Raw genomic sequence first — 13,645 nt, 5'->3', positions numbered from 1 at the left:
CACACACACACACACACACACACACACACACACACACGGGACGCCTGCTCTGAGCCTCTGCTGCCAGACTGTGGCCGTCAGTTGGACATCCACCGAGGGCTCCCGGACTGTGAGAGGGGCAGGCTGGGCTGAGGGAACCCCCACCCCCCAGTGCATGAATTTCGTGCACCGGGCCTCTAGTAGAAAATAAATATCTAGAAATTAGTTGCATTTTTACACATCAATAATATCCTATCAAAAAGCAAAACTAAGAATACAATCCCATTGATATTGCATCAGAAAATACCTTGGAATAAATTTAACCAACTATGTAAGAGACCTATACTTAAAAAATTATGCCACTGAAGACATTGGAGAAGATAAAATTAAGTAGAAACATACCATTTTCATGGACAGGAAGAATTAACATTATTTAAGATGTTCATACTACCCAAAGAAATTCAATGTTTCAATGTAATTTCTATCAAAATACAAGTGGTGTATTTCACAAAACTAGAACAAATATTCCAAAAATTCACACAAAAGACTGGCATAAAAACAGACACATAGATTAATGAAACAGAATAAAGAGCCCAGAAATAAACCCATGCTTTTATTATCAATTAATATTAGACAAAGTAAGCAAGACATGCAATGGGGTAAAAAATATTCTATTCAATAAATGGTATTGGAAAAATTGGACAGACACATGCAAAAAATAAAACTAGACCACCTTTTTACACTATACACAAGAATATACACAAAATGGATTAAAGACTTACATGTAAGTTGGGAAACCATAAAAATTCTAGGAGCAAAAATAGACATTAAATCTCAGACATTTTTCCTAGCAATATTTTTTCTGATATGTCCCTTTGGGCAATGGAAACAAAAGAAAAAAATAAGCAAATGGGACTATATCAAACTAAAAAGATATGCACAGTGAAAAAAAAACTATCAACAAAATGAAGACAACTCACTTGTTTGAGAGTTGAATATGTTTGGGAGAACATATTCACCAATGATATATCTGATAAGAGGTTATTATTCAAAATCTAGAAAGAAATGATACAACACCACACTAAAAAATAAACAATCCAATTTAAAAATGGTCAAAGGACCTGAGTGGACACTTCTCCAAAGAGGACATACAGATGGACAATAGATATATGAAAAGATATTAAATGTCACTGATAATCAGAGAGACGCAAATTAAAACTACAATGAGATATCACCTGTCATAATTGTCAGAATGGCTTTTATCAATAAATCAACAAACAAGTGCTGGTGAGGATGTGGAGAAAAGGGAACCCTTGTACTCTGTTGGTGGAATGCAAATTGGTGCAGCCACTGAAGATTGCAGTATGGAGTTTCCTCAAAAAATTAAAAATGGAACTGCCTTATGACCCAGTGATGCCATTTCTGGGAATACATCTGAAGAACGCTGAAACACTGATTCAACAGAACATATGCACCCCTATATTCATTGTAGCATTATTTACAAAAGGCAAGATTTAGAAGCAATCCTAGGGTCCATCAATAGACCAGTAAATAAAAAGGCTGTGGTACATTTACACAATCGAATACTACTCAACTATGAAAAAAAAAAAAAGGAAATTTCACCTTCTGGGGCAGCAGGGATAGACCTGGAGAGTATTACATTAAATGAAACAAGCCAATCAGGGAAAGACAAAAGCCATATGACTTCACTTATATGTGGAGTCTAATGAACAAAATAAACAAGCGAAATAGAAACAGACTCACAGATACAGAAACAGACTGCGAACTGTAAGCAGAGAGTTGGTTTGGGGATCTGGGTCAGAAAAACTGAAGGAATTAAACAGAAAAAGCACAAAAAAACTCATAGACACACAATGGTATGGTGATAACCAGAGGGAAAAGGTATGGGACAAGGTAGAAGAGGGTAAAGGGGAGATAATGGTGATGGAAGAAGACTTGACTTTGGGTGGTGAACACACATTCAATATACAGATGATGTATTGTAGAATTGTACACTTGAAACCTATATCATTTTATTAACCAACTAGAGGCCTGGTGTATGAAATTCTTGCATGGCAGGGAGGTCCCTCAGCCTGGCCTGCACCCTCTTGTAATCTGGGACCGCTGGCTCCTAACCACTCACCTGCCTGACAGTCTGAATGCCTCTAACCACTCTCCTGCCTGCCTGATTGCCCCTAACCGCCTCTGACTGCCTGCCTGACTACCCTAACCACTCTGCCTGCCTGATGCTCCTAACTGCTTGCCTGCCTACCTGCCCGATTGCCCCTAACTGCCTCTGCCTCAGCCCCTGCACCTGGGAACCAGGCTTCCCTCCCTCTGGCCAGCTGCAGGCAACTGGGACCTGGCCTCCCTCCCTCTGGCTAGCTGCAGGCACCCGGGACTGTGACCGTGGGCAGCTTCCCTGCCTCCAGCCGGGGCCACAGGCACCCAGGACCATGACCACGGGTGGCAGGGTCCAGGGTGGCTTCCCCCAGCCAGGCCTTGGCTTCATCTGGAAGGACGTCAGATGTCCAGAAGACATCAGTCAATCTGGTCTAATTAGCATATTACCCTTTTATTAGTATGGATGTCACCCAAATAAATTCAGTATTTTTTTTTAAAGGCTAAAAAGTTAAATAGTTCTCTGGCCTTCTCCCTGCTTCTTCATTCTTTAAATCTATCTCTAAAACATAGACATATGAGACTGATCAATGGAGAGAAATTGAAATTATTTTTAGTCATAGGGAGAGTATTGAGTTTATTTGATGAAAATAGGTACAAATTAGTATATACTTATACATTTGTAGTATTTCAGAGCAGCATGCCACAAACAAGATCACCCACCTACATACAGATGTTAGTAGTTGTGATTCCAGAACACACACAGCCTCAGACTTCTGATTAGATCTTTTGGACTTCCCAGTAATTGGTTCACATCTTGCTCTTCATTGGTATCTCTCAAGGTTCCTGGTGGGTTGTGCTTCCGTTTTGGCCTCTACACATACTGGAAATAGTTCCTCTTTCCCAATTAAGTCAAAGTTAAGTTTGCAGTGGTGAGAATTCTGGTATCCCATTTTGTCAATAGTATTATCTGGATATCAACCAGTAAAGATCTTGGTCCCGAACAAGTTAACACAAACATGTTCTACAAGAAGCAAAGATAAAATGTGGTCAGAGATAAAGATTTGAGGGGCTTTGGGAGTGAATGGAGCTGTTTCCCTTTTTGAGAATGTGAATCTAAATTTCACAAACATTCTGCATTTTTATTTTTAGACATGTCTCAGAATATAAATTTGTTGAAAGAAGTCTATTCTTAACTTTTTCATAGAATTTGAGGGTGCAAAAATAACAAGATAAAATTATTCTGTATAGAGAGATTGATAGATTTTTTTTCTCTCCAGGCTCTTTCTTTACCTTCTTCAAACATGAACCTTGCAAAAATACTTTTAAACTTCAATTCAGTCTCTCTCCTTAAAAGCTGAATTAAAAATAATAAGATAAGTAGTTCACCATGTATACAGCTAAAATCTAAAACTGATAAATGTGTTGTACTCTGAAAATATAAAAGAAATGTAAATAAATTATTTTTATGTTAACATGTTCCCTTACTTTCTGAGAGGTTGGCTAATTTAATTTATGTTGCATTACCAGAAGCATCTAAAACACCATAAAAAAGTACACTTCCAAATAGTACTGATTTTAGGCACTTTCTCTAAATTTGTCAGTCCTTGCTCCAATGTTACCAGATTACCAGTTCCTCCAGAAGTAGTGGTGTGACAGTAAGGGGTGAAGAACTGAATGGAGAACATAGTAAACTCCAGGAAAGGAGACATTTCCAACACTGCATAATAAGAAAGCTCAAGTTTGGCATCAGACAGTGTTCATGTCTTAGACACCAAGAAAATGACTTCTGATCAATTACCCTCATAGAGTTTATGTAAATTTTATACTCATGAACTAGATGTTATTTGTATTAGAAATTATATGCACATGAAATACAAACCACTTAGATGGGCAGAGAGGACATTAGTAACAGAAATTACACAATCAACGTATTACTTAGGGCTAAATAAGTACATGGAGGAAAACTATGCACAGTACTAAAAAAGAGTCCTTTGTGAATACTGAGATACAGGGGTTAAGGGATTAGCAAAGGTAACTCCTTAGGGCAAACTAGAAAACCCTGAGCCTGATTTGGGTTCGGAAGTTATACTGATTATCCCAACATCTATAATAATAAAAGTGTAATATGCTAATTAGACCAGATGTCCTTCCAGACTTCCCTCCTTCCAGACAAAGCCTCAGCAGGCAGCGGCCAATGCAGGGGTGGCTGCAGCCATGGTGGGGGCCAAGGCCCTGGCGCGAATTTCGTGCATCGGGCCTCTAGTCTATATATATAAAAGCCTAAGTGACTGGTACAATGGAACAACTGGAATGACCAGTCGCTATGATGTGCACTCACCACCAGGGGGAAGACAGTCAATGTGAGAACTGCCCCCAGCCTGCAGGCCCTGTTCGCCAACGGCCTCCCTCCCTCTGGCTAGCTGCAGGCACCCGGGACTGTGACCGTGGGCAGCTTCCCTGCCTCCAGCCGGGGCCACAGGCACCCAGGACCATGACCACGGGTGGCAGGGTCCAGGGTGGCTTCCCCCAGCCAGGCCTTGGCTTCATCTGGAAGGACGTCAGATGTCCAGAAGACATCAGTCAATCTGGTCTAATTAGCATATTACCCTTTTATTAGTATGGATGTCACCCAAATAAATTCAGTATTTTTTTTAAAAAGGCTAAAAAGTTAAATAGTTCTCTGGCCTTCTCCCTGCTTCTTCATTCTTTAAATCTATCTCTAAAACATAGACATATGAGACTGATCAATGGAGAGAAATTGAAATTATTTTTAGTCATAGGGAGAGTATTGAGTTTATTTGATGAAAATAGGTACAAATTAGTATATACTTATACATTTGTAGTATTTCAGAGCAGCATGCCACAAACAAGATCACCCACCTACATACAGATGTTAGTAGTTGTGATTCCAGAACACACACAGCCTCAGACTTCTGATTAGATCTTGCTGACTTCCCAGTAATTGGTTCACATCTTGCTCTTCATTGGTATCTCTCAAGGTTCCTGGTGGGTTGTGCTTCCGTTTTGGCCTCTACACATACTGGAAATAGTTCCTCTTTCCCAATTAAGTCAAAGTTAAGTTTGCAGTGGTGAGAATTCTGGTATCCCATTTTGTCAATAGTATTATCTGGATATCAACCAGTAAAGATCTTGGTCCCGAACAAGTTAACACAAACATGTTCTACAAGAAGCAAAGATAAAATGTGGTCAGAGATAAAGATTTGAGGAGCTTTGGGAGTGAATGGAGCTGTTTCCCTTTTTGAGAATGTGACATGCATTAAATTAGAGAAACATGCTTTAGTGCCTAATTAAGATGAAAAGAAATGTCCTGGCAAATTTGTTATTTTTAGACATGTCTCAGAATATAAATTTGTTGAAAGAAGTCTATTCTTAACTTTTTCATAGAATTTGAGGGTGCAAAAATAACAAGATAAAATTATTCTGTATAGAGAGATTGATAGATTTTTTTTCTCTCCAGGCTCTTTCTTTACCTTCTTCAAACATGAACCTTGCAAAAATACTTTTAAACTTCAATTCAGTCTCTCTCCTTAAAAGCTGAATTAAAAATAATAAGATAAGTAGTTCACCATGTATACAGCTAAAATCTAAAACTGATAAATGTGTTGTACTCTGAAAATATAAAAGAAATGTAAATAAATTATTTTTATGTTAACATGTTCCCTTACTTTCTGAGAGGTTGGCTAATTTAATTTATGTTGCATTACCAGAAGCATCTAAAACACCATAAAAAAGTACACTTCCAAATAGTACTGATTTTAGGCACTTTCTCTAAATTTGTCAGTCCTTGCTCCAATGTTACCAGATTACCAGTTCCTCCAGAAGTAGTGGTGTGACAGTAAGGGGTGAAGAACTGAATGGAGAACATAGTAAACTCCAGGAAAGGAGACATTTCCAACACTGCATAATAAGAAAGCTCAAGTTTGGCATCAGACAGTGTTCATGTCTTAGACACCAAGAAAATGACTTCTGATCAATTACCCTCATAGAGTTTATGTAAATTTTATACTCATGAACTAGATGTTATTTGTATTAGAAATTATATGCACATGAAATACAAACCACTTAGATGGGCAGAGAGGACATTAGTAACAGAAATTACACAATCAACGTATTACTTAGGGCTAAATAAGTACATGGAGGAAAACTATGGACAGTACTAAAAAAGAGTCCTTTGTGAATACTGAGATACAGGGGTTAAGGGATTAGCAAAGGTAACTCCTTAGGGCAAACTAGAAAACCCTGAGCCTGATTTGGGTTCGGAAGTTATACTGATTATCCCAACATCTATAATAATAAAAGTGTAATATGCTAATTAGACCAGATGTCCTTCCAGACTTCCCTCCTTCCAGACAAAGCCTCAGCAGGCAGGGGCCAATGCAGAGGTGGCTGTAGCCATGGCGGGGGCCAAGGCCCTGGCGCGAATTTCGTGCATCGGGCCTCTAGTCTATATATATAAAAGCCTAAGTGACTGGTACAATGGAACAACTGGAATGACCAGTCGCTATGATGTGCACTCACCACCAGGGGGAAGACAGTCAATGTGGGAACTGCCCCCAGCCTGCAGGCCCTGTTCGCCAACTTAGCCTGCCAGCCAACCTTCTAGCCCCTCCCCCTAGCTGGCAGGCCCCGTTTGCCTGATTGGGGCTAGGCCCCCAGGTTGGGACAGGGAACCAGGGGTGGGTGGCAGTGGATGTGGCCCCTTTCCCAGTGGGGCCAAGGGCTGGCTCCCTCTTTGGGGCCAGCAGCCAACCTCCCGGGTCCCTCCCCCATTCTTCCCCCTGGCCAGCAGGCCCTGATCGCCCTGACACCCACCCGCCACAGTGGTGGTTGGCCCCTTCCCCCAGCCAGCAGGCCTCAATCTCCTGATTGGGGCCTGCTGGCCAACCTCCCAGTACCTCCCCATGGCCGGCAGGTCCCAATGGCTCAATAGGGGCCGGGTTCCAGGCTTGGATGGGGAATTGCGGGTGGGTGGTGGCAGATGTGGGTGGTGAGGGAAGGAGGAGGTGGGGAGGTGGGGAATCTGATTGGCCCTGATTGCCCAGGCCTAGGAACCCTACCCGTGCATGAATTTCATGCACCTGGCCTCTAGTCTAACTGTAATGCCTTATGTCATTCATGTATTCAGCTCACTGGATAAAAGCCTTATACCAATTCAATGTTATCTTTGAGTTTGACTACTAAGCCCATGTGCTTCAGGAGTTTTTACTGCTCCACCATTAGTTCAAATACTATTTAGACTTACTCTGATCAACATTCTTGATTCACCCTGCAGCCTCAGGGATCCCGTTTTCTCTCCAACATGAAATCTCACAACTTATGCCTATTCTTGGTGTGGCCCCATCTTTAAGTCCTTAAGTGAGACAGGAAGAAGGGAAAGTAACTGGCCTTGGAGTAAAACATGCTTTTGAGGGGAGTTAAGATTCTAATTAGTTTTGAAATCCTTTTCAAAACCAGGAAAATAGAGTTCTAAATTTATACCTTTGTCTCTGAAGTAAATCCTTAAACTATTTTTGAGTGGCTTCTTAATTTTTTTCTCCATTCCTCAGCATTAATTCATTCTCTGTAACTTTTAGAATTAGGAAAGTGTCTCAGAAGATGTGACTATGAATTTTTTAAGCAGAAATAGGTCAACTGACGTCATATTTCATATAACTCTTAGCATTTTCTAATGAAAAAAGAAAAATTTGCTCTTAATTAATGTTAAAGGAACAGCAGAAAAAGCATTAAGGTACTCTCATTCCAACTGTTAGATAGCTACCAGGTCAGGAAAAATGGGGAGGGGGAAAGAAAGGAGAATTTATCTCACCAATTAAACAAAGAAGTTGGCCATCATAGGACTTGCCAAACAAGATGACCAGATGTATATACAAACATTCTGAGATAAGCCACAACAGTGTAGAAGGGGACTTTGAAGTCTAGTCTGCTACCCAAGATATCTGGCAAGGGAGCTTTGAAACCTATAGGAAGAAGGATATAAAACCCCTTGAACTCCCAGTAGGTGAGGTACTCAGACCAGCTGAGTTGCCAGCTTGGGCTTAAGGCCAAATGCATTCTTTTTAAAAAATATATATTTTATTGATTTTTTTACAGAGAGGAAGGGAGAGGGATAGAGAGTTAGAAATATCAATGAGAGAGAAACATCGATCAGCTGCCACCTGCACACCCCTTACTGGGGATGTGCCCGCAACCAAGGTACATGCCCTTGACTGGAATCGAACCTGGGACCCTTCAGTCCGCAGGCCGACACTCTATCCACTGAGCCAAACCAGTTAGGGCCCAAATGCATTCTTAATAAATTTGCTTGTTTTGCTCTCTTAATAAATACATTTGCTTTGCTTCAATGCTGATTTTTGTCATACATATGAATTCCTTTTTATAAGATTGTTAAGAACTGAGGATGAGAGAGCCTTCACCTCTGACTCAGGGGGCTCTCCAGTTAAATCTTTCTTGGGTTCCATGACCCAGATTAGTGACTGGGTTCTGATTCATATGCTGCTGGGTCATCTTTGCTTCCCACTGACAGATCACAGTGAGTTCAGTCCCTCTGGGGGTTTCTTTTTCTGTTTTTCTCCCAAGATATAGGGGAGTTGCAGCATAAAGATTAGCAAGACATACTGGGCCTGTGCCCCAGGGCAGAAAATTGAAAGGTAAAACCAAATGAGTTCTTGGGCTCACACAAGCTCCAAAAGAAAAATAAAGGCAATTCCTCCCTCTAGTTCAAGTCTCAAATGCCCTATATGAATAATGGCTTTGTGGAAATGACTGGGTTTGAACCTAAGATGTGCAAAGGTCTCATAGCAACTTCCATTTCACTTGTAATTAACTGACTGGCTCACCTGGGGATGCACACATAAGGGTTGGCCACTCAGCACTCTGAACCATCTAGTTGTTTTAGATGGCCAGGAGAGAAACAGACACATAAGAAGGATCAGAATGGCCAGAAAATAATGGCCCCTGAAAACCCTTTCCACAAGCAGCATATGTGGACCCACTACATAAAATCCTGAGCTCTTCTGTCTCTGGAGCATGGGCTGGAGAAAAATAAGTTTAAATCATCAGTCAGTTGTCAATGTGCTGCACCTCTGTGTCCCATATGGCTTCTGGAAGCTCTACCTGCATCTGTATTTCCCTTGAAGGAAATGCAGAAAGGGACATTGTTATGTCTGTCAGGCATCACGGGAACAATCATTTTGGGACCTCTCCAGTTTCAAAGATATTATCTTAAGAGACCAGATGTAGTTCCTCCCCTAGGTTGCCTTTACAGACATTGTCAAGAAAGGTGTTGGCCAGAAGCTACTAACCAACAACTATTACTATTATGTAAAGCAAAGGTACAGGAAGACACCCTGGTTAAACAAATTGAAGATAAGATCTTAAGGTTATTATCCAGGCTAATCTGGGTCCTTTACTCCACCCCATTTATTGGGAGTCTGGTTCCATGACAAATATGGAATGAGATAAAGGGACCTTCTTCAAGTATATACTCTGAGCTCTTATACAAAACTTGAGACCCACAAATAATTTCTTAAATATCTTAAAAAGGCTGAGAGGTGCAGCAGGGAACGTTGGCTTTGTCCTACTGAACCTTACCAAAATTTAGGAGATATCAGTCCATTATTTGGATATGAACAAAGCATCTTATATTTTATCTTCTTCTATGAATGGCTCCTCAGGACCCACAAGACTGGGGGAATAGACAGGAATGGCAGGTTTTCATGCACTCCAGTGGACAAATATATTGGATAGAAAAATTTGTTGAGGGAATGAGAATATTCTAACACCCTGAAGGGTCCTGTCTTTACAACAGCTGGCAGAACTAGAAATACTACAATTCTTGCTCCAGCAAGGTCTTTGGCAGGAAAAATAGATCAGTAACTGGTGGAATTGTTGCCTAAATAGAATACGAATGAAATTTGAAGATATAAGACCTCCATCCATAGTATAGGAGAGGAGGGATTGGTGGCAAAGGAGTTTTTAAGTCAAATTGGAATAGAGGCATCAGGAGCAGCTCAGAAGACCGGCATGGAGTTGAGTTCCCAGTGTGAGTGGGATAAAGTCAATTTTCAGACCATCCTGGTCATTGGTAAAGCCACCCTCAGGGTATGGGGTAGACAAATGTGTGAGTGACCGCAGCCGGGAATTTGGGTTACACAGTAAGACTAGTTAATTCTGGAAACTCATGACTAAGAAGGGATGCCTTCTCCCAGAGGTAGAAACAACATAGATGTAATAGGGACTCCCATTCTCTACTATGATTTCCTCTATTCCCTTTCAGATGGCAAACCAAAATTCAATACCACAAGATTCACCTCTGGGGTGCATACTAAAGAACTGGAAAAATTTGACTTTCAGATCTTAAAAAGAAAAAGATTAAATTTCTTTTTTAATACAACTTGGCCCCAATGTAAATTAGGAGATGAGGAAGTTTGGCTCAGAAATAGAAGCCTAAATTATAATACAATCTTGCAACTAGACATAGTATGTCTAAGGCAGTGCAAGTGGACAAAAATACCATATGTCCGAGTCTTCATGGTCCTGAGAAATAACTCCAAATCATATAAGAACTGAAAGGTAGATCCTGTGCTCTTAGCAGGCATAGCAAAGAAAGAACTAAATCTTGAAGGTGATTGCCCATTTACACCCATGGTTTCTCAACAACAAATTGCCCCAGAACTAGCACCATCTTCTACTGCAGGGAGTGCTCTTAGCAGGCATAGCAAAGAAAGAACTAAATCTTGAAGGTGATTGCCCATTTACACCCATGTTTTCTCAACAACAAATTGCCCCAGAACTAGCACCATCCTCTACTGCAGGGAGGAAGCTCACCTTAATGTATGATTTATATTAGAGAGATATTAATATAATCCTCCAAGAATCCCTGACCACCTCAGAAAGTAATAGTATTAAGGGAAAGGAATTATCCTATGAAAATGAAATCCACACACAAAATGATAACTGTCAACCAGGAGTGGAAGCCGTGTGCTATTCTAATCCTAATTGGGACTATGATTAGGAAGATCAGAAATGGGCCAGAGACTGCATGCTTTTTTAGCCTCCGCCTAAGCCAGCAGGTCATTATCTCCCGAGGGGTCCCAGACTGCAAGAGGGCACAGGACGGGCTGAGGGACCCCCTCTCCCCGCCGAGTGCACAAATTTTTGTGCACCGGGCCTCTAGTATTAATATAATCCTCTAAGAATCCCTGACCACCTCAGAAAGTAATAGTATTAAAGGAAAGGAATTATCCTATGAAAATGAAATCCACACACAAAATGATAACTATCAACCAGGAGTGGAAGCCCTGTGCTATTCTAATCCTAATTGGGACTATGATTAGGAAGATCAGAAATGGGCCAGAGACTGCATGCTTTTTTAGCCTCCTGCACAAATGAAAGCCTCCAAAAGAAATATGTTAATTTAACAAACGCAGCCATTGACCAAGGTCCCCAAGAAAATCCCACCCCCTTCATAGAAAGGTTAATGCGAAGCTTTAATTAAGGATACCAATCTCGATCCTAATGATTCAGGTGGAGAAATTGTCCTGAAAGACAATTTCATGACCAAATCAGCCCCAGATATTAGGAGGAAACTACAGAAATTAGGAATTGGGCAGCTATCCCCATGTAAGAGATGCTAAAAGTAGCATCCTTGGTGTTTCATAACAGATCAAGAAGAGGAAGAGCATGCTTTAGAAAACGAGAAACACAAAGAGAAAAGGCAGGCCCAGCTTCTTGCTACACTACAAGGGCAGAGGCCAATGGTGCCATGGAATGGGGAGCCCAAAGCACTCATTCTGACAATTGCCATAAATTCAGGAAGCCCAGACACCAGAAAAGGAAATGCCTTGGAAATGGGCCTCCTTGGAAACTGTGCTTCAAGCTCACCAATTGGAAGAGGGACTATTCCAAAGGCAAGAGAGTCCCCGGACCAGACCCTACCCATAAGATGGCCTTGAACTGAAGGGGCTCTATGCTCCAGTCAGCTCCTGCTAAGAACATCATCATTGAAAGGATGGAGCCAAGGGTAACCTCGAAGTGGCAGGAAGGCCCATTAATTTCCTTTTGGACACAGAAACTGTTTCCCTGGGTTGACCTACTGCCAGAGACCTCTCTCTTCCATTAGCAGTATTATATAAGAGGTAGACAGAAAACTCAAGGCACAATACTTTACACCAACTTTAAATGGCTTATGCAGTGGTCGGTAAACTGCGGCTCGTGAGCCACGTGCGGCTCTTTGGCCCCTTGAGTGTGGCTGTTCCACAAAATACCGACTTCTGCGCATGGGCCACGAAGTTTCAATCACACTGTACGTGCGCGCCCGCACGTGGTATTTTGTGGAAGAGCCACACTCAAGGGGCCAAAGAGCCGCATGTGGCTCTCGAGCCGCAGTTTGCTGACCACGGGCCTATGGGAAGTGACGACTTTTGTGCACCAATTCTTAATTAGGACAGAATATTCCACTCCATTGTTATGGAGAAATATTTTAGGTAAAGTTAAAACCTTAGTGATTTTTTAAATAGATTCAGAGAGTCCTATTCTATTTATGACCATAATAAGAAAAAAGGAGCAGCTAAAATAGACGTAGACATAGACCAGAAACTTAAACCCCAGGTCAGCCACGGGAACTCGAAGGCAAGGCTATAGGACAAAGCTGGCCATGATCAGACTGAAGGATACTAACAAATTTCCAAATAAATAGCAATATACTATAGATGTCAAAGCAAGAGAAGGCCTACAAAAGGTTATTACAATATTCATTGGTCATGGGCTGCTGGTTCCTTGTAATTCCCATTGCTACACCCCTACCTTACCTGTTAGGAAAAAAGATGGAACATATAGGTTGGTCCAAGATTTTCAAGCTATTAATGAGGCTGTAATTCCTATACACCCCATAGTACCAAATCCATATACAATTTTTGGAAAATTACCTTTCAAACTCAGTGGTTCTCAGTATTAGATTTGAAAGAAGGCATGTTATATATCTCACTAGAGGCCCGGTGCATGAATGTGTGCCCTGGTGGGGTTCCTAGGCTTGGCCGGAGATCAGGACCAATCACAGCCATCTGGCCCAGTCCTGATGGAGGCCAGGCTGATCAGGGCATGCTGGCTCGGGGGAGAGATGGAAGGAGAGACCAGGGGAGGTTGGCCAGCTACAGGGAGGGACCAGGGGAGGTTGGCCAACTACAGGGAGGGATCAGGGAAGATTGACCAGTTGTGGGTGGTTAGCTGAGGAGTGCACTGATCACCAGGGCGTAGCTCCTGCATTGAGCATCTGCCATCAAGTGATCAATATGTGTCATAGTGACTGGTCAACTGGTCATTCCAGTCATTCAGTCATAACAGTCACTTAGGCTTACATATATATAATATACTAGAGGCCTGCGCCCATTCACAGTCCAGGACCCCTTGGGGATGTCCACCTGTTGACTTAGGCCCACTCCCCAGGGGATCAGGCCTAAGCTTGCAGTCAGACATCCTTCTAGCAGCCAGGGAGCCCTTGGGGATGTCCGACTAAAGGCTTAGG

At 41.7% G+C, this 13,645-nt stretch overlaps 1 pseudogene; it reads right to left on the bottom strand.

Annotated features, from left to right (window-relative positions):
• Positions 1–5,213, bottom strand: part of LOC106726924 — a 138,439-nt pseudogene extending 133,226 nt beyond the window's left edge.
• Positions 5,214–13,645: the final 8,432 nt, after the last annotated feature.

This window comes from Myotis brandtii, unplaced genomic scaffold, assembly GCF_000412655.1.
Source record: "Myotis brandtii unplaced genomic scaffold, ASM41265v1 scaffold11, whole genome shotgun sequence".
NCBI classification, from domain to species: domain Eukaryota; kingdom Metazoa; phylum Chordata; class Mammalia; order Chiroptera; family Vespertilionidae; genus Myotis; species Myotis brandtii.
Note: the sequence above shows the minus strand (reverse complement) of the source record. Positions and strands in the feature narration are given on the sequence as shown.